Raw genomic sequence first — 21,202 nt, 5'->3', positions numbered from 1 at the left:
GAGAACGTTGAAATCTTGATGATTATGTGTGACTTCTCGGTTGTAAAAGAATTTCTTCACCTAGTGCAATGAAACAATGAGATTTAAAATTCCCGCGCTTTTATTCAACAGTGAGCAGGCCGCACATTTATAGATCGAAACTCTATGATCGAAACTAGCGATCCAACGATCAATATTCATAGTTCAGAGAGGTTATATTGTGGGGCCTCTCAATTGTCTCTATCTGAAGTTAAAAAGACAAAAAGCTACGCCGTAAATGACTGCAATACGATGGAATTTTGCTAAATATAAAATTGATCAACGACATCAACGAACAAATATTGTTTCCAGGATGAAGTTTATGTTTATTACTAACTAGCTCAAACATTGTGCAAAAGGGTTATACTTGAGCAGTTCCAATCGTATTTTTTACAAGAACTAGAGTAAATGTTCGAAATGTCTGTCTTCAGCTTCCAAACATAAAGTTAGTCTTCGCTTCAGGTTTTCAAATGACCTTTGCAAAGTCGGGACACCAATTAAATTGCGGGTATCAGTAATTACTTGCACTAATTCGGGAATTGTGCCAGGCCTGTTTTTGAACACATTGTTTTTTAGGTTTGGAAAAACGAAATAATCAAGGCAAGTTGTTGGTAAGTGCTTGAAAGCCCAGAAACTTTTGTTGAAAATCCTCAAAAACTCGAGGTGTCGAATAGGACCATTCGTCGTTTTCAAGTTTTTCTCCATTTCTGAAGTAACACTGCACAATGAAAATTTTTTGCTCTAATTTTAATAATCAATAATTAATAATGACAGTTACTATTACATATGACAACATTTGAATTAAATTTTTACGTGTCGTCAACTGAAGCGTATTAATCACGGCCTTCTTGATTTTTTTAATTTTCGAACGCAAGGCATTGACCAATAAATAATCATAATCAGAACAGGGAAAATACAACCTATCGGGTTGGCAGCTCTGTATGTCAAAAAGTTTGACAATTGTTATTTCGTAAAAATCTGCAAAATTGAACAATAAAACAAAACCACAGAAGTTGATCAAATTTTAAATTTACCCTCAAAGGTTCATTTTTGTAGTAGCATAAATATAACAGGCATAACCGGATTAACACACCAAAATTAATTTTTCAAGCACTAACAGTGAAAATTTAGCCTAATAAACGCAGCAAATAGTTTGTTTGGAAAAAAACAAATCAGCACACGTCGTCAAGGAGTTGATTTCACAGCAAATACTCGTAATTTGTTTGGAAAAACCAAATCAGCGTCACGTCGTCAAGGAATGGATTCAACAGCATATGATTTATTAACGATGTCAAATTCTATAATAAAATTAGTCGTAATTTTTCAAAAATTAAAATTTTGGTCAGCCGAAAAGTCGTACGGGAGGTATTTTGTCGCACTCGGCTTCGCCATCGTGCCTGAAATTAGTTTTGTGCCGGAAAATTCACCTCCCGTACTGTAATATAAATAACTATTCAGAAATCACAGATTCGATACGGAAAGCGCGTAGAAAAGTAGTGCAAATGCTAGTTAATTTTTTGAGAGCTTTCAATTTGATATGGAGTCGTGTCTCAATTTTTCCTCCCGGCGCCTCCACCAATTTTAGTATTATAGCTCATACGGGACCGAAATTAAATTACTGGAAAGTTGCTGTCTTCGTTATTATTCAGTTAAGAATTCTATTAGATTAACCAAATAGTGCAAGATCCTATCTCATTTTATTTTCCCATTCTCCGGAATGAACAGAACATTAAAATTTTAAATTCATATTCATATTTTATGCGACTAAGTTGAATTTCGCACGTCGTATGTAGACTGTTAATGGGAATTCGAGGGGTTAAGTACAAAATTAAGCATAGAGCAAATTCTGACTGCCAGATGCAGTTGTACTAAAGTTGTTTTGAAAATTTTACGTGTTCTACCAGTTCAGTTTTAATTTGTTGGTGAGTAGTGGTAGCGCGAGAGATGATAGAGTTATTGATACGAAGTTTGCCGGGATTGAAATATTTTTTTTAATAAACCTGAAGTGGTGGCCATAATTGATCATCTATGTGAAATTCAACTTCAAAAAGTGGGTATGGAAAGTCGGGTGCCGGCAGATATTTGCCCGTCTGCACATAAACGTATATTAAACGAATACGAGCGTCTCCTCTCTTAAGTTGAGTTTTATGTTCGATTTTTCATTGGGACATTATGAAATATCATTTTTTCGCTGATATTTTTATATGAAAATTTATTCTTTTCCACAATGCGTCTAAATATTGAAAGATCAGAACTTAATTCGACCCAAATCCCCATTATCCCGAATGGATTGGTAGAGACGTTTTAGTGCTAGAGTTTCCTTATGAGGCCTCTATAATTTATGTGAACGGAAAGCGATTTTTGAAGTGCATTTATGTTGAAATATCTATTCTTTATATCTAAAACACATGCTATATCGGGTGCTTTTAAAGTTTTCTGCTGGCGGCACGAAATTTTAACCCCGTTCTCATAAAACTTGGATGTTCTATGATAGCGAAAATTTATTGGTTCTTTTCTCACTAAAATTATGCTCTGTATTGATACAAATTCATACCACATTTTTATCTCAATCAACGATACAATCAACGAAACAATCGGTTTTGTATCTTCCGGCACGATTTCATCTTCAGTCATTGCTTTGTATCTAGTTTGCGCCAACAGTTCGCAGAATATTCAAATGGAATTCATTATTTTAACTCCCAAAGGCACCATCACGGTACATATGCGCGTTACAGGTGATTAATTACTATTAATAGTATTACACTCCACATACGGGTCAAAAATCAATCCTCGCTTTGATAACGTCGAGACAAACGCTGCAAAAGTGCTTCAAATAATACAAGTTTCTCCTTGTTCTTGACACTTTACTAAATGTGTTATTAATTATACAGGATCATTATAAATGATTGTCCCGTCGTAGTAAGCGTTGGTGACGTAGTTGAATGTGCCGCAAGCCTCATAACATGAGTGAGACTAGTATGACACTACTGGGTTGGGACAATAATGTTTAATGACCCTGTATTACAAGACCGTTAGAATAACACAGCGAGCTAGAGAAAAATATTAACATAATCGTATCTGAATAAATAGTTACGATTACAAACCTGTGTGGAAACGGTCTGTTAATTTTGGAGAGTCGTTGTTCTTTACAGATCAAACAATTAGGTTATTTAGAGCTATTGACAAAATTAAATGAGAGGCTATAGATTCACGAGGACAATAACACGGCATGAGTGTGCTTTAAATAGATTAACAGCTATGTCCACTCTGCAAAGAAACAAATCCGCAGCGGGTTTCACAACAATAGCCTCTTTTATTGGTCTAATATTTCTTTGTCTTGGCTTTCGGAATTTATACGAATTAAGTATAGTGTTCTGGTCTTATAGAAAACGAAGTACATAAATTTCGGCTCGATTCTGGACAAATGAAGAAGCCAGATTTTATGTGACGAGAGTTGAGGGAACCGTTAAGTAATGAGATGTTTTAAAAATGTACGACGTTAATTTCGTGGATATTTGACATTGTGGCGAATGCTGGCAATCATTTTAAGCTCAGGTGTTTTTGAAACTATATTTGGGTGTTGGGGAATGAAATGCGAGGTACTCCACGGGAAAATTTGTAACGTATCTTTCAATAACATATATTCTCCGATCTATATCAGACGAGTTGAGAGCCGTCGCTGTTAGCTAACTGCACAACAAGATCAGAAGAAGTTCAGGACTAATAAAACACGTCATTACTGTCACAGCTCAGCGCATTTAAATTTACTAACGTCTCCACAAAAGACAATTTCAATAAATTTACAAAACAAGCGTTTTGCGCGTTACTTACACGTTTCCGGTTCAAGTTTTTATGTGAAATTTCTCATTTCGTTAGAAAAACCGCGCAAATCTATGCATGAACAAATATTTATCAACCGTAAGTTTCAGTCGCTGCTTTCAAGAATGACTGACCCCGTAAAGTGCGACCGAAATTCTCCGAGACCACCTGCAGAACCGACAAATTTCCCGGGAAGCGAGCGATATCCCGAATGGGTTATATCCTTTATTGCCTATGTTTATGGCTTTATATTTTTCAGTGTGCTTATATTCAAAGTATTAATATTTTGATTGGGTTTCGCTAACTACACTTTTTCACAAGTCATTCCTGTATTTGCCGGCGCTATAGGTTCGGACCAATTAAATAAGACCTCTGCAGCAACATATCTCTTATTTGCTCAAATCTCGTTTTTCTAAAAGACTTGTGCCATAAAAGCAGATGTTGAAGTTTGTTACCCGCCATAAAAAATATTAATCGAGACTCGCGTTCTGGAATGTCTTGAAATGTCATTTAAACGTCACCAGGAATATATCTCGCATTCTCTCAAAGGAACAGAAAACATACGAAATGTAAATAAGTATAACCTTACGAAAATACTACGCATTAGTCACACAAGCACAGTAAGTCATCCAGACTTGGATCATTTCGCTTCTAAGATCTTTCTCCAAGAAAAACCCCAAACTACTTTTCTATCTCACTAATCAATTAAATTTTTTGAATCCGTTTGAACCCAAAAATAGACGAAACCATCACCACGAGCGCGACAAAACAAAAAGTTAGACACTGAAATTGTCATTTTAATTTTGGTTATGCGAAAGCCCTATTCAAATCCTTTTTATTAAGTTTTCGGGGTGTATTATAAGCCATATTAAGTGATGATTTGCTTGTCAAGTGAATTATGAGAAGTTAATGACACAACCAAGCGTTGCCACCGAAGGATCTCAGCTATTTTGATGGAATGTGTTATAATCCTATAGAAATTACGGTGGAGTCGTTTTAGTCGTTTCGCGCTTTATATCTTTAACCAAGAAATTACTTTTTAATTGATTCTTATCGCGCCATTTTCAACTTAATTCCGAGATAACGTGGTGATTTCTGTTGAAAACATTTCGTCATATCGAGCAGATTTTTTTCGATGAAGTTAAAATCCCCGCAGTGAAACGGAAACAGTGCTGACAATTGCTTAATTTAATAAATACTTATTCGAACCGCTTGGAATAATACATCAGTCTAATGGCCAACCGATGCTTGTACATTTGCGCTACTATTACGGGAAATATTAATTAGTTAATACATAATATTGATTTAGAGCTCTTTGTGAAGCGTAATTTATGCATGGAACTATTATTAAATTTTCGTGAAGATACCTAAACAAATTACCTTTCATTCCCTTTCAAGAATATTCGTTTTTGTACGACGTGAACGTGAACTTCACAAACTTATCTTAAATTTATTATACATTTAATTTTTAAACATACTTTCTTCAATTAACCTTTATAATTTATTAAATTAAGAAAACTTTTTATCGTCGTCTCTTTATTTTGAAATTCACTCTCGACGGTTCGTCTTAAATGGATAGGGTAGATAATAAAGATATCGACTAATTAAAATTCGCACGAGCAATCAATTCGAACAGCTTGATGTAGTTGGAATGTCGGATTTAATAAACTCGTTCTTAAACATTTTTTGGTGAAAATGATGTACCATATTCGATATTGATAGACAGCATGTAATAAACTCGAATGGAGGAAATCAAAATTGAATTTTTCAATAAGTCTGAAATTTGCGTTGACGCTAACACAGGAGACTATTAAAATATGAAGACCGATTCATCAACATTCTGATGATCTCATTTCCTCTTCCCGATTCTGTAAAAGTTGTCCTTATGTATAATCTGTTTCATAACTGCAAACCAAATTGCGTGACATCAATTTATCGGTTTCGCTAATTTCGAACTTGCCTTTAAATTTATGTGGGGAGTCAAATAAACTGCTTGCTTGAAGGCATAATGCAGGAATTACGATTCTTTTTAGTCTTACTGAAATACTGTTTTATCTGCGGAACCGTTAATCACTCGATTTTCAGACAGAACTTCTTCACCTTTTGTAACGTCTATTCTGATGAGTGCCTTATAAGTAATGGAAGAGCACTTTTCAAGAGAAGCTTTCTTAGACTACCTGCTGCATGATTAAAAATAGTTTTTGTACGATATATTGTCCTTTGTACTCTTCTCGTTATGTGCTCGTCCTTAATTTGAGTTACGTGTTGCGTACGATGCGCCATAGTTTCACACTCTTATTCCGGGTGCTGAAATGACGCAGTAATTTCTGCACGCTACCATTTTTCTCTGACACTTGCAGTTTGTCGGGAATGTAACTGTAATCGATTTATGACGCTTCCCGACACCTACAACTCATTTCTAACATTTCCTGAAGCGATAAGCTCTGAAGAACCTCAATTGTACATATTGTCAGTGATCGACTTGCCCAATTATCCTTCGCACACAAAAGGATTTTTTACATTTTCACCGAATAACGACTCTCTTTATTAGTTAATTTAAGAACCCATTATGCATCATGACTAATGCACATCAGACTGTGACCAACCAACAAAAGCAAAACACAAACTCCTCGCAAAAGTAAATGTTTAGGAACTTAAATACTGACATTAGCGTTATGTAAATAATTACTCTATTCATCTAGTGTTCAAAGTGAGAATAAGAAACAACGCTTTATTCTCATTTCCCCTTATCTTTTCAGTAACATCATGTTTTTTTATCATTCTAATTAATTCTAACTAAAATTTTTCTCCACTCTTGAAACGGTAAATCTCTCAAAGTGAAGTGTGAAAAATAAAATAATAAGACCAAAAATAAAGAAGAAGGAAAAATACTAGGGGTTAAGGTAACCCCTTTCCTAGCTTGTATTGTTCTGAATAATTATGATTTGCTTCAGTAGTAAAATAGAGATAGATATAATTTTTGTATCGTCATGTTGCTCTATCTTCTCCATTTGTTGATAGTAATCTTACTATTACTATATTTTCACTTGTTACTTCTTTATCTACATATTATACAAGGTGATCATGATCAACAAGAAAACAAATCAAGAATGTTATCTCATCTTTTATTTTATAGAAACGTCTTTCTTAGCTTAATCGTACACATATGTATACTTGCTATACACAGTCGATTTATTGATTACCTACATCTCGAAATATCTATTATTAAACCCATTTTACCATTTATTCTGCGATAATTGTTGCTTACAATTACAGAAAACGTCCGTAAACTTTGCCGAAATCGAAAACTTCTTTTCAAGGTTAACGACACCGTTGCTTTAATTGCTTAAATTGACGTTTGTTTAACATTTCACCGAAAAACCTGCTTATCAGTGGCGTCGTGTTTGGCGATAAAGCTGGTAAATTTCCCAATTCCTACCAATGTAAAATGTTGCTGTTGTTTATTTTATACATTTTCTCCATTATCAGATAGTAATAATAAAATTAAGAATTATAATTCCAACGTCTAAAATTCATGATGTATGATTTATTATTTAATTACCGTTTGAGACCACAAATTGTCTACGCCCATGCATTGAACGCTTGTTTGTATAGAATAGACGACATGACCGATTATAATAATTCACAACGCCTGCTCTGATTTCTTATCTTTTTGATCACTTTGTATGTATATTACATTCGAATTGATTAACATAATACATAGTAAAATAAGTGCAGTTATTTCTGACTTCTCTCATAAAATTTTTACAAACTTTGCAACATATTACATTTTCCGAGAAACAAATGGAATACCGACTAAAGTTTACAAGGTCTATGCTTTAAGAGTATGATGACCTAAGACAATAACAAAACAAAACAAAAAAGTCTTGAACAGGTGTATACTATAAAAAAATTTAAACGATCGAAAATTGTAATTAAGCACAAATTACGATCACAAAATACATTATAGATTGCAGTAGATGATATATTATTCTTATTCTGTTGTGCAGAATAAATCCTCGTAATTATAGACATTTATTCCTTATGTGTGCTTCCAAGTAAAAATTTTAAGTAAAATGTTAAAGTTGATCGTTTGTACTTTCTACAGTTTTTTAATCTTTCTGACCCTCTTAACTGTATGACTTGTTCAGCCTTCATAAAAACGATCGATACAAAAATAATGACTGCAGTCTGTGACGGTTTTGTGAAAAAGCACTTAGTTCATTTTTTTTTAGTTTAAAGAAAGGTATATTTTTAATTGTTTATATGTGTATATCTTTTAATTAACCGGACCGAATAATGTGCATTAGGACGCTCATTAGACGCAGATTTTGCTGTAGTCCTTAGAGAATTGGCTATAGGATAGAGTGAGCTTCAGAACACGTGTTTCCTGCTTTCGGCTTTACATGCATGTTATATTAAAATACATTGTTATGACAGCTTTGGGAGTATGCAACATATTTAACATAGTGCGCTCATTTCGTATGCAAAACTTGAATCTACCACAAGTGCTAGTATCCTGGTGCAACCCTTTCTTCAACTAATCTGTGGCATTAAATTCCGAGATGAATTATTCCTTATTTATCGATGATAACAACCAATTACGCGTACCGTAATGTTAATACCACCTTCATCATTCGTAAAGAACGTAAAGCTCACTAAATAAATTCCGGAAAGGAATATATTCGAAGCTAAATGGAAACTAACATCTCCAACGAATTTAATTTATATTCTTATATGCGCTCGATGAACAGTAACACCGTTAATTCAACCCTGAAATATATAGCCCGGTATATTTTGAAGCTTGTACGTAATTATTGCACGTAATTCGATTAACACTTGCTAATTTCAAGTGGTGCACTAACAAATTACTGGACAAAACTTAATAACCTTAGAATGTCGTTAGCTCACGACTCATGAGACCAACAGAACTGTTTAGTGTCTCAAACATGGCGTATTTTCCTACATAGTATACTAGAGAAGCACTCGCGCTGTTACCTTACAAAATATGTAAATTCAGTTAAACTGTTTTACATATATCGTAGATGCGTAAACCTACTAAACCATGTGATAACCTACAATTTGATTAAAATGTTAACACATCCAGACCTCAACTCTTACACTTAAACCCTCCGATTTTAACTTGACCGCAATAATAACGTTAATCTAAAGTTTTAAACTAATCAGCAATGACCGCCCTCGGGCCCAATTCCACACTTTTGTCTCCCGTGTTAATAATTTTTTTCCGGGCACGTGATCAACTGACAGGATTTTTCCCCTTTAAAAAAACTACGGCCGAAATCAATTTTGCGGAAGAAATAATTATCTGATGGCATTCCGCTTTATTAAAAGATTCAAAAATTGAATTTCTTCTAATCAACCTGCATTTCATCGTGAACGTTGAATTTAGGTCATTTGTCACTTGTCAGTTCTAATTTTGCTCTTTATGATGATATCTGAATACACGTTTTGCGATTTTAGGAGCACGGTTCAGAGAGAGCTTTTGACGGATGAAGTATCTGAAAGGCATATGCAGGATTTATCGAACTGCGATGTTAGTGTTGTTGCGATTCCGAAGGATGGGCTGTTAGGGTTAGGCGAGCCAGAAGGGTGAGAGCAGCATAAAAACACTGCAAAAATCGAATTTACATTACCTCACTCGAGGAATTCTAAAATCGAGGCTTTGTTGCTCTTAATTCTCGAATGACGGCACATAAACACTTTATTAGCCTCAAAACATTTAGAAAAGACCAACAATTTTGTATCATGGCACGTTTTATAAATAAATCGCCCATTTTATGGCCTCACGGAATTAACAACGATAAAGGCAGATTATTTGCGACAGATGGCGCATTTTACATATCGAAATAAAAAGTCCCCACTCTCTATTTATTCAGTACTAAAGTCAATAAATCATTGAGGATTTGTCATTATTTCATTGATAAGGAACGAACGAAACAGTTTTTTCGACTCTTTGTACATTTCATTTCTGCGAGGAAAGAGCGATCTTACGCCACATTTGAATCCCGACTCATTAATCGTAACGGTCTATATCGCTCATCAAGGAAATAAAAGTTATAATGAAAGTAAACCCGAGTGGATTCAGACCTTCCACCCTTCTTAGTTCGTTTCGTTAAACGTCACAAGAGTGGATTTGAGAAGGGATTGTTATGATCAACCTGGAACCTGGAGTCTGGTAATATCGAGTTCGTAGATTCAGATCAAAAGCGTTCATGAATCATACGTTAGATCCATTTTTGGTAGGTATATTGTGGTCGCGTTCTGGGCCTAATTATGACGTAATTGGGTTATATGAGGCAAAAGGGAGGTGATTAGGCCCGAACAGGACGACTCACATCCTGGCGGTTCGAAACGTAAGCCTCTAACCTACACAGAACGGCGGCATTTTTCTTATCGACCCCTATTTGCTTTCAACCTTGTTTACACAACAATTTCCCTTCATTAGAAATTTAAAATTCTTTTTTATTGTTAGTTGTGTGGCAGGCGGCGGTCATGACCTCGGTTTAACTAGAATCGAAAGCGACAATTCCCACGAGGAAGATTTTCTTCCGCACACAAAGTCATATGTGAAAGACTCCCCTTTTCCAGAATGGAATTCTGAGTCGGACTATTTGCTGCAGACTGACAATTCCACGAGTTTAATTGTTTGGAGATTCGATCCGGATATTAAGAGATTTCACTTCCAACTTCACTTCGACTAGCATTTTCCCGTCTATTTTCGTTACTCTTAAATATTATTTATGAATCAATAGCCTTCAAATTGATGGATTGTTCGGTGCGAATTTGCTACTTCCTGTTAGACTACTTGTCTAGAAAGAAGACGACTACATTTGCAAATACAGGATTATTCACTAGTCTGACCACGTAAAAATGCAACCCAAAATACACTTAACGAAGCATTCATTGTGTTTTGGTATTTAAAAATTAAATCAGGAATCCAAGTAGGTATTTTATTAGTTTGAAAGGTACTTATATCATCTGTCATTGCATTTTTCGTTCGTATTTACTCGTAGTATCTATTTAAAAATGTTTTCGAATTACTTTTTTGTACCCATAGTGTCAAAATCGGTATTTCCCGGTTATCCACGGTGTTTTTTACTTTGCAGCAGAAAGTAAGGGAAATTGCATTGCAAGGTTGGCATTAAATGAATTAGCCAGACGGAAACGTCAATTCGATTTAAACGAAATGGAGATTTCGTCAATTGTAAAATTAATTCTTATCAACACAATATATGTATAAATAATTTTATTATAAAACAAAAAGATAAGAGTAATAACAGGGACCTGAAAAATACTTTACCTAACTTAAGCGGGAAATTTGTTTTCCCACATAGGTTAGGTAAATAGCTACCTACATATTGTGATTTTAATTGCTTATTATTATTATTAAATAATACTTTGCCTCGTAGTAGGCGTTGACGAGTCGATTGTGAACGCACCACTCGTGTAAAACGTATAAATCCGTAACCGGTATAGTGCATTCACAATCGACACTTCAACGTCTACTATGAGGTGAATTTTTAAAAAACATCCGATATTTTTCTGCCAGAACTTGACATTCATTAGGCTGACGTTCAAAGCTATCTACGTTTTATGTGCATTATGATAATGTAATAGGGATCGAGATAGTTTTACGAACTGTATTTTGGGTTGCATTTTTACCTGGTCAGGCTCGACTAATGTATCAATTACACCTTACACTTATATTAGTTTTTCAGTTTCCATTAGGTTTAATATCGTGTGATACTTGCACTTGCCACCACAGTGGAAGAACTGAAAAATATCGCAGTCAACAGAGGATTAGAGATTTTTAAATGCAAAGAGCAGGTCGTGAAGGGACAGGATTACATTTTTATGGCACGTCCGAGTAATGATTTAATTGCCGTTATTTGCAAGTGTAAGCGCTTCGGAATGAGGAAAGGCTCATATACTATAATTTGAGAGCTTTTCTGCGTGAATTTCAATGTTAGTTAAATTTCATCGGTCGGTCATGTTTTTTTCGCTCCCCGGATTTTATTGCACATCTTCACATACGGTGAATTAATTAGTTACAATTGGACAATATGACCATTCGAAACGTCCACTTTGCCGAAAAAGGAGTCGTGCCAGAATGACGTGAGTTATTATTTTTAACGAACACGAGTCGATGAAGTCGTGATTTTAGTTAAAAATGTTATCGGTCAGGTCATCACCCGTTACTTAGTGGGTAACAAGTCAGTGGCGTGTTTTCGGATTACCACCTTCTGTGTAAATTGTTTTGTGTTCGAATCATCGGTGTAATACATGGAAATGACGTGAAATAGACTTATGGGTTGCTTAATAACGGATTTCGTATCATGCGGATAGTTTCCAAGTGTGGTCAGGAAAGCCATCAAGAAGTTGGACGAAAGAAAAGTAATTGACGCCATATTGAGCAGATTGTATTAATACACATTTGTACCGTTGTTTGGCTGTCTTCTGTGAGATTTTGCGGTTCTATTCGTTCTCGAAGACAGTTTGAAATCGATATGTTTAAGTTTCCGCTGATTATCTTCGAGAAATTCGAACTTAATGACTTTCACCCTCTCGATCTATCTTCGGCTCGTGCAGTTTTCTAGTAGATGCAATATACGGATGGAACAGTCACAGATAGAGGAAGTGGGAGGTAGAACAACAACGTAAGCAGGGAGAAAGTCGCCAAGATCTAATTTTCCCTAAGTCACTCCGTTCCTCGGAGAGTTGCAACCACAACACGTCGCAGTTTACTCATGCAAAATACAATATTCCGTACGAGACATAATAGAACCTGCGCTAATGTGACTCTGTAATCGTGCTCCGGTATTAGATGCACTGTACGTACTCCGGTAATTGATGTGTGCTTTACCCAACAAATTTTCTTTCGACCCCGTCAGGAAAATTTACAACACGCGCCGCCACTCAATATCCCTTCACTATTTTCAATATTATTACCGCGCCGGAATCACAAACAGCTCGTGGATAATTGAAGACGCTCGCTAATCTCGCACAGAAATTTTCGAAACGGTCAGTTTGTCGCCTAAAAAGCTCAAACTGACTATGCGTTTTCTTTGTTTGATTTTCCATTCATTTAATTATTTTCTAGACGTCCGAAAGCCTAGAGATTACAACCGTCCAAAGTTAGTGTGTAACGAGGTCTACTGGGTTACTGTTATTGGCCACAAAACGGTTAAAATAGCAGGTAAACCGTGCGTAAGAAAACGAGAAAATGGAAAGAAGAGTTCCTGATTCTTAAAGGTTTTACTACTTTAATCGCTTTTTGGGCACAATCTAAATTAAGAATTTAAATTTTCTGCTCGCGCCGAATCTGCATAATAAATAAATCTTATATGGAATTTTCTGCATACCATTTGTTGTCATGCTTTGTGCACAAGAATTTCGTCGTCTGCTTGAAAGAGAGCCGCATAACATAATTTTAGTAAGAATCTAATCAAGTGTAAATTATTGCGAGTGGGCGTCGTGTAGAATTGACACTTTAAAAATGATTTGATAAAAGTGTGATAAATTTTAATCGGGTCGAAATTTATAGGGCGAGAAATTAATTAATGATGGTATGGGAAGGAGGGGTAACTTCCAGTGGATCTAATATATTTTCGATTTAGTTATATGAAACAATCGTTCTCCATTGAGCAAGTATTAGAAGTTTGGGCGCACTTGGGAAAGGAAGACGTATTACAGTTGCCTTAATACTACCCTAATCCCTAACATGAACGTTTCAAATAAATAATGTTTAAAGGTAGAGGAGCGGGTGTAAAGTTATTATGACAGGGCGTGCGTGCGAGCGATGTAGGGACAGGAGCAGAGGTCTGCAAATCGAGAATAAAAACTTTTTCTTACTTCGCTCATAAAGCATATTTCTTCTAAGATCAAATTTCAATTACTCTAACCGTGCAAGTTCCGTCGTTTATCATCACGAGCTCACCCGCGAACCGAGTTTTGTTTTATTTAGACAAACCGCACCTAATTTCGATTAGTTAGCGAGATTTATATTTCGATCGAGGTTTGATCGAAAGAGAGAGACACCAACTCCGAAAAGACAATCTATCGAAGTAAAGGTTTTCTTTTAAACACACGCTTTAAAACAAGTGGCGGAGAAATTTTTAAAAGATTTAAATCAGCTAAAAGTTGTCTTGAAATACTTGAAAGTGAAAAGGTCCATTAAAAGCTTAAAGCTGTGTTATCAATCAGCTTACAATAAAAAGATCGATAATTTCCGAGTCTAAAGGAAGCAAAAAAGAAATTAAATCATTAACGACTGGAGCTTTTTAAGAATTCTGCAACTTCCGTTTCTTATTAGCAATTAATTTCGTCAGTCCGTCGTACAATTTGACAAGTTGTGCACTTGCATTTCCTCGTTTTTTACCCTTACTACCTCGACGTACTTTAGGTTGATCGTGACGTGTCACTGTATAAGTTATGGTCGGGTAAAGACATGTGTAAAACAGAAAAGGCCCTACCCCGTTCTTGAGAATATTAGACAGAGGGACGATATATCATACAGTAGGAGACAGGAGCTGCTATCGATGACGGGGACTTCGATGTTATTTCTGGCATCTTGAGCTTACGACGTCTCAGACATCTTTAACCGTATTTTCTATTGAACGCTATCAATATGTATAGATTTATGTAACCAACCCTGCGTTAATACATTATTGCTCCATCTGAATAATACGACACACCTATATATTCACCCAATATATTCACACTCGGATAAACCAGCCATAGTATGATTTTGATTTCTATAGAACTCAACACTGCATTGACAATCATAGTTTGTATATTCCATTATATTAACAATAATAACTGTACAAATTATTAATTATTGAATAACGAATAAACCGTCATACGAATTGAGTGTTTATTTGAGTGCCGCTCCATTTGTAACAACCAAAGCTTGGCCACTCAATACAAAATTAATAAATCCAATTATTACAGTACGCACAATTTTAACCTTTTCGCGCTCACATTACTGTTACAATTGCAAACTAAAGTTGAATATTCAATACGTTTCAACCGTTGCCGGCACGTCAAACAAAGTCTGATTATTCGAAATCGAAACTGAAACCTGTCGATAATTGCCAAAATAATTAAAGCACAAACTGTGCACCTCAAACTCCAGCTACGTGGTTGTTATTTTTTGGATTCCGCAAGTAAATACTTTGTCGATTCTCTCTAAACAGATTGTCAAATTTTTATCATTTTATTCTGAAATGTCTTTGAGATTAAGGAAAAAATGAATAGCCCACAGCGTATCAGCTTTTGTAGGTAAAAATTAGAATTCAGAATGTGTACAAAAGCTTCTTAATAAAATAATCGTGTGCATTCTCTTTTTTTTTAAGATGAGATCTAAATTAAAAAATTAAATAAAGCATAACATTATCTGGAGCACATTTCAGCCTTAAATGAACAAAATTACACAGCGATGCTGTCACCGCTTCACTTGTACTGTTTGTTCAGCCAGTGAAGTCACATCTGTTTGTACAGTTGCAATAATTGCATAAGATAATATTTCTTTGTGTTATCATTTTGCATCCGACGCGGGGACAATATTGACCAACCACTGTGACATTCAGGGATCGGTTCTCATAATCGCTGTCAACACAACTCTTTCACTCAGAACGAATTCTCTTTCATAATCATAAAAGAACCAAAATTAATGACGAATAAATATCGACTCGCCTAAATAATAGAGCCCCTCAGAAAAACTGTTGTGGGAAATTAAGTTTATTAAGCTCAAAGTACATAATCTTACCAGTTTCCGCTACTAACGAACGCGAGAATTTAGTGCTTAATTAACGCCTGTTAAGACAATTATCCTTTAGTTAATTATCATAATTATTATCAGTCGTTGTTGTAAACGTTGGGGTTCGACAATTACCCAATAACATAGTTTTTGCTTGCCTCGTTGTGCACCACATATTGACATAAAAAATGAACGTAACAAGGTAAATTTTATTTCGCGGCTAAATAACGTTATAAGTTTGAGCTTATCTGTTCGAACCATGTAGATCTAATTTCAGTGGAGAAACAAACTTCAAATATAAATGTGGAATATAATTGCAATTATTACTTTGTTATTCGATTCATCTATACACTTTTTATACAAGCAAATATCGTTTGTACAACTTACAGCCCAATTAATCAAGTTGAGTGGAAAAGTTTTCTGATAATGTTTCCCGTTTGGTTTGTTGTAATTGGTTTGAATTAAACAAGCATGAAAAGATGCCGAGACGAGATGAATTTTTTTTAATCCCTAAACTTTCTAATATCTTAATTTAAAACAAATTTGAGCAAATGCGTGTTACCTGGAACGTAGTTAAATAATTTACGAGGGTAAGCAATGACTAAACTAAATAAACTGCAGTGTATATGGAATAGTTGAAATTATGGTTATAAGGGCAAGTACTATAGAGAACGCCGACTGTTATAGTTAATAACACAAGCTGTTGAAAACGGCACACCATAAATGCAAATGAGAAGCGAGACATTTGACAGCACGGGTACCAATTGTAGTGGTGCGGAATGGTAGTTGTTTAGAGAGTTAGTTATCGTTGTGGTTTAATTTAAGTAAAAAGGTGTTAGCGTTTGATGTAACAGATATCATAAAGTTAGTGTGCGAAATGGTAACATTGTTGGTGTAAATGTCTATAAAATGAGTGATGAATTTGGTGTATTGGTTGTTGTTTTATGTGAGTGTTAATTTTGTTGTTAGTTCTGTAATGGAACGACGTTATCAATTACAGTTGAAACAGTAACAGTAGCAATAGGAGAATTCAGTGCACAGGACCCCCGAGGGCAGAAAACTTAGAAGACTATATACATCGATCCCTAGCTGATCGGGAGTTGTGATGTAAGCGGTCTCCGTCATTCATCGTGTTCCTCATGAGTGCACATTTCTGTACCGGTCGTCGCCCGCCTCTCTGTAAACTTTGCATGAAACCTCTTACAGGGTAAAGATCTATTCTACTGGAATAAATAGGTGAATCCCTTTTTTTGTTCGAGTTCCAGAAGAAAAATAGGTTACGTCCTAGTGTAATAAATATATTGAATCAGTATACACAGACAAGTTCGCCCCTCACCGAACACATCCTGCATCAAATTGAAAATAATAAATATGATCTTAAACGCATTACACATACGTTTTATATTCGATTCGGCTATAGTAATAAACCAACCGTGCGTAAAATCGCCAAGTCAGGGTAAAATGCAAATTCCCTCACATAAAATAGCTATTCAAACATGTCACGAGGTTTCTCAGTGAAAAGAAATAATGCAATTCGATAAAGTTACAGTATACTTTCGCCCCTCATCTAGCAATTTGGAACAATAGTTCGTTCTTGCCGCCAAAACAAACGCGAAATCAATTTAACAAAATCATTAATCATTCGTGTGTAAAATCGAACGATCAATTTTGAGATAGTATTAAGCCGCGAATAAATGATTTTTCCCACTAGAAAAACTATTACGGCGCGTAATGGAATTTCCCGCCCGCTAATAACAAACTAACACGGGTTTTAATACATTCGTTTCGTCTCTTAAGGACAGAGGCTATTAATACAATAAATTAGATGAAGCGATTAAACTGCGGAATCCCTTAGTCAATTCGAGCAGAATGGAAAAGGATAGCATAAAATCACAAAAACGATCTCCTGAAAATCCGGTTGTAAATTTCTGACAAGTAGTGGAGATACATTTACGCCCCGGCGATATGACACTGTGTTAAATTACGCTGAGCTAGTAACTGATCCTGCTCTATTTCACAGGAACGCTCTAGCTACATAACCCTACTCACTACCCTTAACTTTAACACACCAATTACTTTTACTTTTACCCCCCTCCTGCAAAATATAATGGGTTTACATAGATTAACATTAACAAACAGACCAGAGCCGTACCGCTGCGATTATAACAGAGAAGGGAACGTTTGCACCAACAGAAATTACATATTTTTACGACCAACAAAATAAAGCAGTGCGATATTACCTCATTCGACTGTTTTCACTTCGGTTTAGTAGATCGTAGATTTACACTAACAGTGGCGGTGTATCCAAACCGCAAAATGACAGCGAGTGAGAAAACTAAACGTCTGAGATTGTTCAAGCACGGGAAAAATAAATTGTCGTGTGTGAACAGTTGTTCGGTTTCGAACGTGTGCACAGTTTCGAGTGTTTTTTTGTTTTTGTCTAATAATAATGTTTTGAGTGAAATTTGTCGTTCGAATTTTCAATTTCTTTCGGGCGCGGCACATCCGCGAATAATTCGGGAGGGACCATATCCATTCTTTAAAATAACACTTTTGTAGATGAACTTTATTGACAAAATCCGCCATAACTAAAATTTTGCAATTTATGACCGACCCCTGTCAGAGCGTGAACACCAAATACGCTAGACGAACAATGTGCCAGTTTAAAAATTCAGTTTTAGGTATTTTAAATGTGTGCACCGAAAGCCACTCGCTAATATAAAATCAATACGATTGATTTTTGCCGCTTTTGTGGATTTGTGTGACTGATTTAATAATGAGTTTATGCGATTCGACACGGAGAAAGTATATTTTTATATTTAATTTATAGTAGTTTTATGGGTTATAAATAGAGGCAGTGCCAGGTTTTCGAAATCTTCAGAATTTATGCCTTCATCTCGATACCTTTTAGTGTATTGCCAATATAAATATGTAATCGATACGTGAAAGTACTTTACGTCGGAAAAGCAGTTGTAGCAGCCAACTTCCGGTCTCTGATCGAGAGAAGATTCTCCGACTATCCCCCACACTTCCATATATAGATCGGTCAATTTACTCAAGTTTCCCCTTTTTGTTCCGTAATCGGAGGAATGTCTTTTAGGGCAAACCGTAACGTCAGTCGACGATTCTTTAAACAATAACGCAAAAATAATTCAAAATAATTCATCGAGGCCCGAAGAACATTTATAATGAGAAAGAGGAGATTTATAAAATATTTTACGGGAATCCTTTTTACAAAAGACTTATTTATTTCTACCGGAGCGATCTCGCTGCAGCACCGGAAAATATATGTACTCTTCGCCGTAACAATAAAATGCATTCCTCCTAGCCCAACTTCCATAACATAGAAAGAATTATCTCGGCCATTTCTCGTGTAAAAATGTCTACACTTAGTCTTGGTCGCGCTTAAATTAAGAATCTGAAGCGCGAAATTTAGTCGGTCGGCATGCGTTATTACATAATGCATGGGCTGAAAGCGTAAGAATTCTCGTTCATTTTTCAGCATAAATCCCACGGGATGCGCTTACGTTTCGCTAATGAATAGGTGGATCTAGTTTTGTCGCCGAATCGAACGATCTTCAAGGATAACGCGAATCTTGATCCTTGTTTCTGGGAATCGTCTCGTGTGGCTTGAGGTGCGCATAATTCTCATAGAATCAATCGGATTAAGAATGGCAGTAATGAGGGGCGTTTAAGTGATCGGTCTTGGGAGGTAATGTTAACGTTGCGTGAGCTTTAATGGCGAAAGCGGCGAACGTGACGACGTAAATTTGAAAGATCGGAGAATTGCAACAATTATATTCTGACAATAATTTAACGAAAAGCGTACGCGGTCCGGCATAAATGACTAAAGCTTGTAATACCCGCGTGTGGTTGATTTTGATGGATGATGTAATCAAGGAGAGGACTGGCTAATTTAGTGTACAACAGTATCTGAGCAGAAACACATAATTCTGTATACAGCCTTCCTGGTCAATCTTTTTCCCCTCTGTGCGCCTCAAAATAGATCGCAACACACTAGAAATACCCTGATAAATGATCCGTTTTAAGGGACCAACTTGTACAAATCCGGCGGCGTTCAATCAACAACGGTGCAGCGGTTTATGTTAAGTTTCGTCAAGGGGATGATTTGTTCACATGCGTAATTACTCCTGGCCATTAGACGCGATGAAAAATATTCGTACTTTGGGCGAAAATGAATTTTTCGAACGGAGCGGGGCACCTCCGGCCCGGTGAAAAATCGACGAAATTTATAGATTTTTACGAGTTTTTCCCGTTCGGATTAGGATATTTAATTAAATGGGCGTTGATTGTACCGGACGAGTTTCATTAATAAAGTCGGTATGAATGATTAAAGCTAACTATTTAAACCATCCTGTGTATTACTTTACTTACTTGAACACTGAATACGAAACAGCTTACTCATTTTTCTTCATTTCTCACAACTCATGTATTTTTTCTTGCATAATCCATCATTTTCAGTTTGCATGAATTTCTCAAACATAATCGTTTTCATATCTAAGAAATAAAAGTAACCGTTAAAATTTATGAATAACGTTGAAATAAAAGCATCATATTTATTATTGGGCAAACATTCATATTTTATATTTATATACAACCAATCTGATATTGGCACCATAAAACACATTAAGTGGTCACTTCAAATATAAAGGATAGAATAACAAGCACATAAAGTGGGAAAGGACTGCTTTTTTCTCCGCTCTTCGAACGAAATCGATTCCGTAATCTCCTTTGAGGGGTTTACCTCTATGTCTCCCGAATGCAGTTCCATCTACGTACTACCCATATTGTATTCTCCCTTGCCTTAATGACATTTTAGTTTCATCAATCCCTAATAAAGACTCGCCTAATTTATTTTTACGACTCTTCAAACTTTTCAACAAATACTAACCTACAAAAAAATTTATTGCTAGTTTCATCCATCTACTTCCACGTTATTTGTATAATCCGCATTAATTTGACGTTGTGACTAATGAAACGCCGACAGTTACAATTTTCTCATTTGTTATCCCACAACGACAGTTGTTATAGACGTTGCAATACTCAATTCACTGCGTCACCTGTATCGACAAATTTCAAACCTGATTCTATAATAAACACTATATAAATACAAAGTTTCATTACGAAACTTTTATTAAAACAATATAAAAGTCGAGAAAAATTAAAATTTTAATCTCATCTTGGTCTTTGAAGCTTCTCGCAGACAATCTCTGCTTACCCTCCGCTCTACGAAAATAATCTTATCTCAAGTGTCTTGTGAATAAGTAAAGACCCAGTCTGATCAGCAATTTCGAAAATAATACTCTAACCGCAGCTAATACCCTGCTTGTCTCGGAATAATACATTATTTATTGTTATCGCGTTAAAAGAGTTATCGATGACAAAGTCTCATTGGAGAATATATGACCCATCAAATTTAAGAGTCGTCAAGTCTAAAGTTGTCCACTTTTCGTGGCCGTCCAACTTCCAATCATCTCGAAAGTCACAGATTTATTTAAGCCTTAAGGAAAACAAGCTTGCTCACTAGACTGGAAGTTATTTTCTATGGTGTGTATTGTTTACCGG

The 21,202-nt window shown here is 35.7% G+C and overlaps 2 protein-coding genes across 7 annotated transcripts in view; one reads left to right on the top strand and one right to left on the bottom strand.

Moving 5' to 3' along the window:
• LOC138140379 (uncharacterized) overlaps window positions 1-21,202 on the bottom strand; it is a 135,421-nt gene that overhangs the window by 39,346 nt on the left and 74,873 nt on the right. The gene's annotated exons all lie outside the window — the stretch shown is intronic.
• Window positions 1-21,202, top strand: part of DIP-delta (Dpr-interacting protein delta) — a 103,628-nt gene that overhangs the window by 23,958 nt on the left and 58,468 nt on the right. The window contains exon 1 of one of the 5 annotated variants that reach the window (XM_069061376.1): window positions 17,928-21,184. The exons of the other annotated variants lie outside the window; for them this stretch is intronic. The gene's annotated coding sequence lies outside the window, so the exon portion shown is untranslated. Of the gene's footprint in view, window positions 1-17,927; window positions 21,185-21,202 lie in introns of those variants that run through there. 5 annotated transcript variants of the gene reach the window in all.

This window comes from Tenebrio molitor, chromosome X (assembly GCF_963966145.1).
Source record: "Tenebrio molitor chromosome X, icTenMoli1.1, whole genome shotgun sequence".
Lineage (NCBI taxonomy): Eukaryota > Metazoa > Arthropoda > Insecta > Coleoptera > Tenebrionidae > Tenebrio > Tenebrio molitor.
The sequence above is the reverse complement of the archived record's forward strand: the minus strand, read 5'-3'. Positions and strand labels throughout refer to the sequence as shown.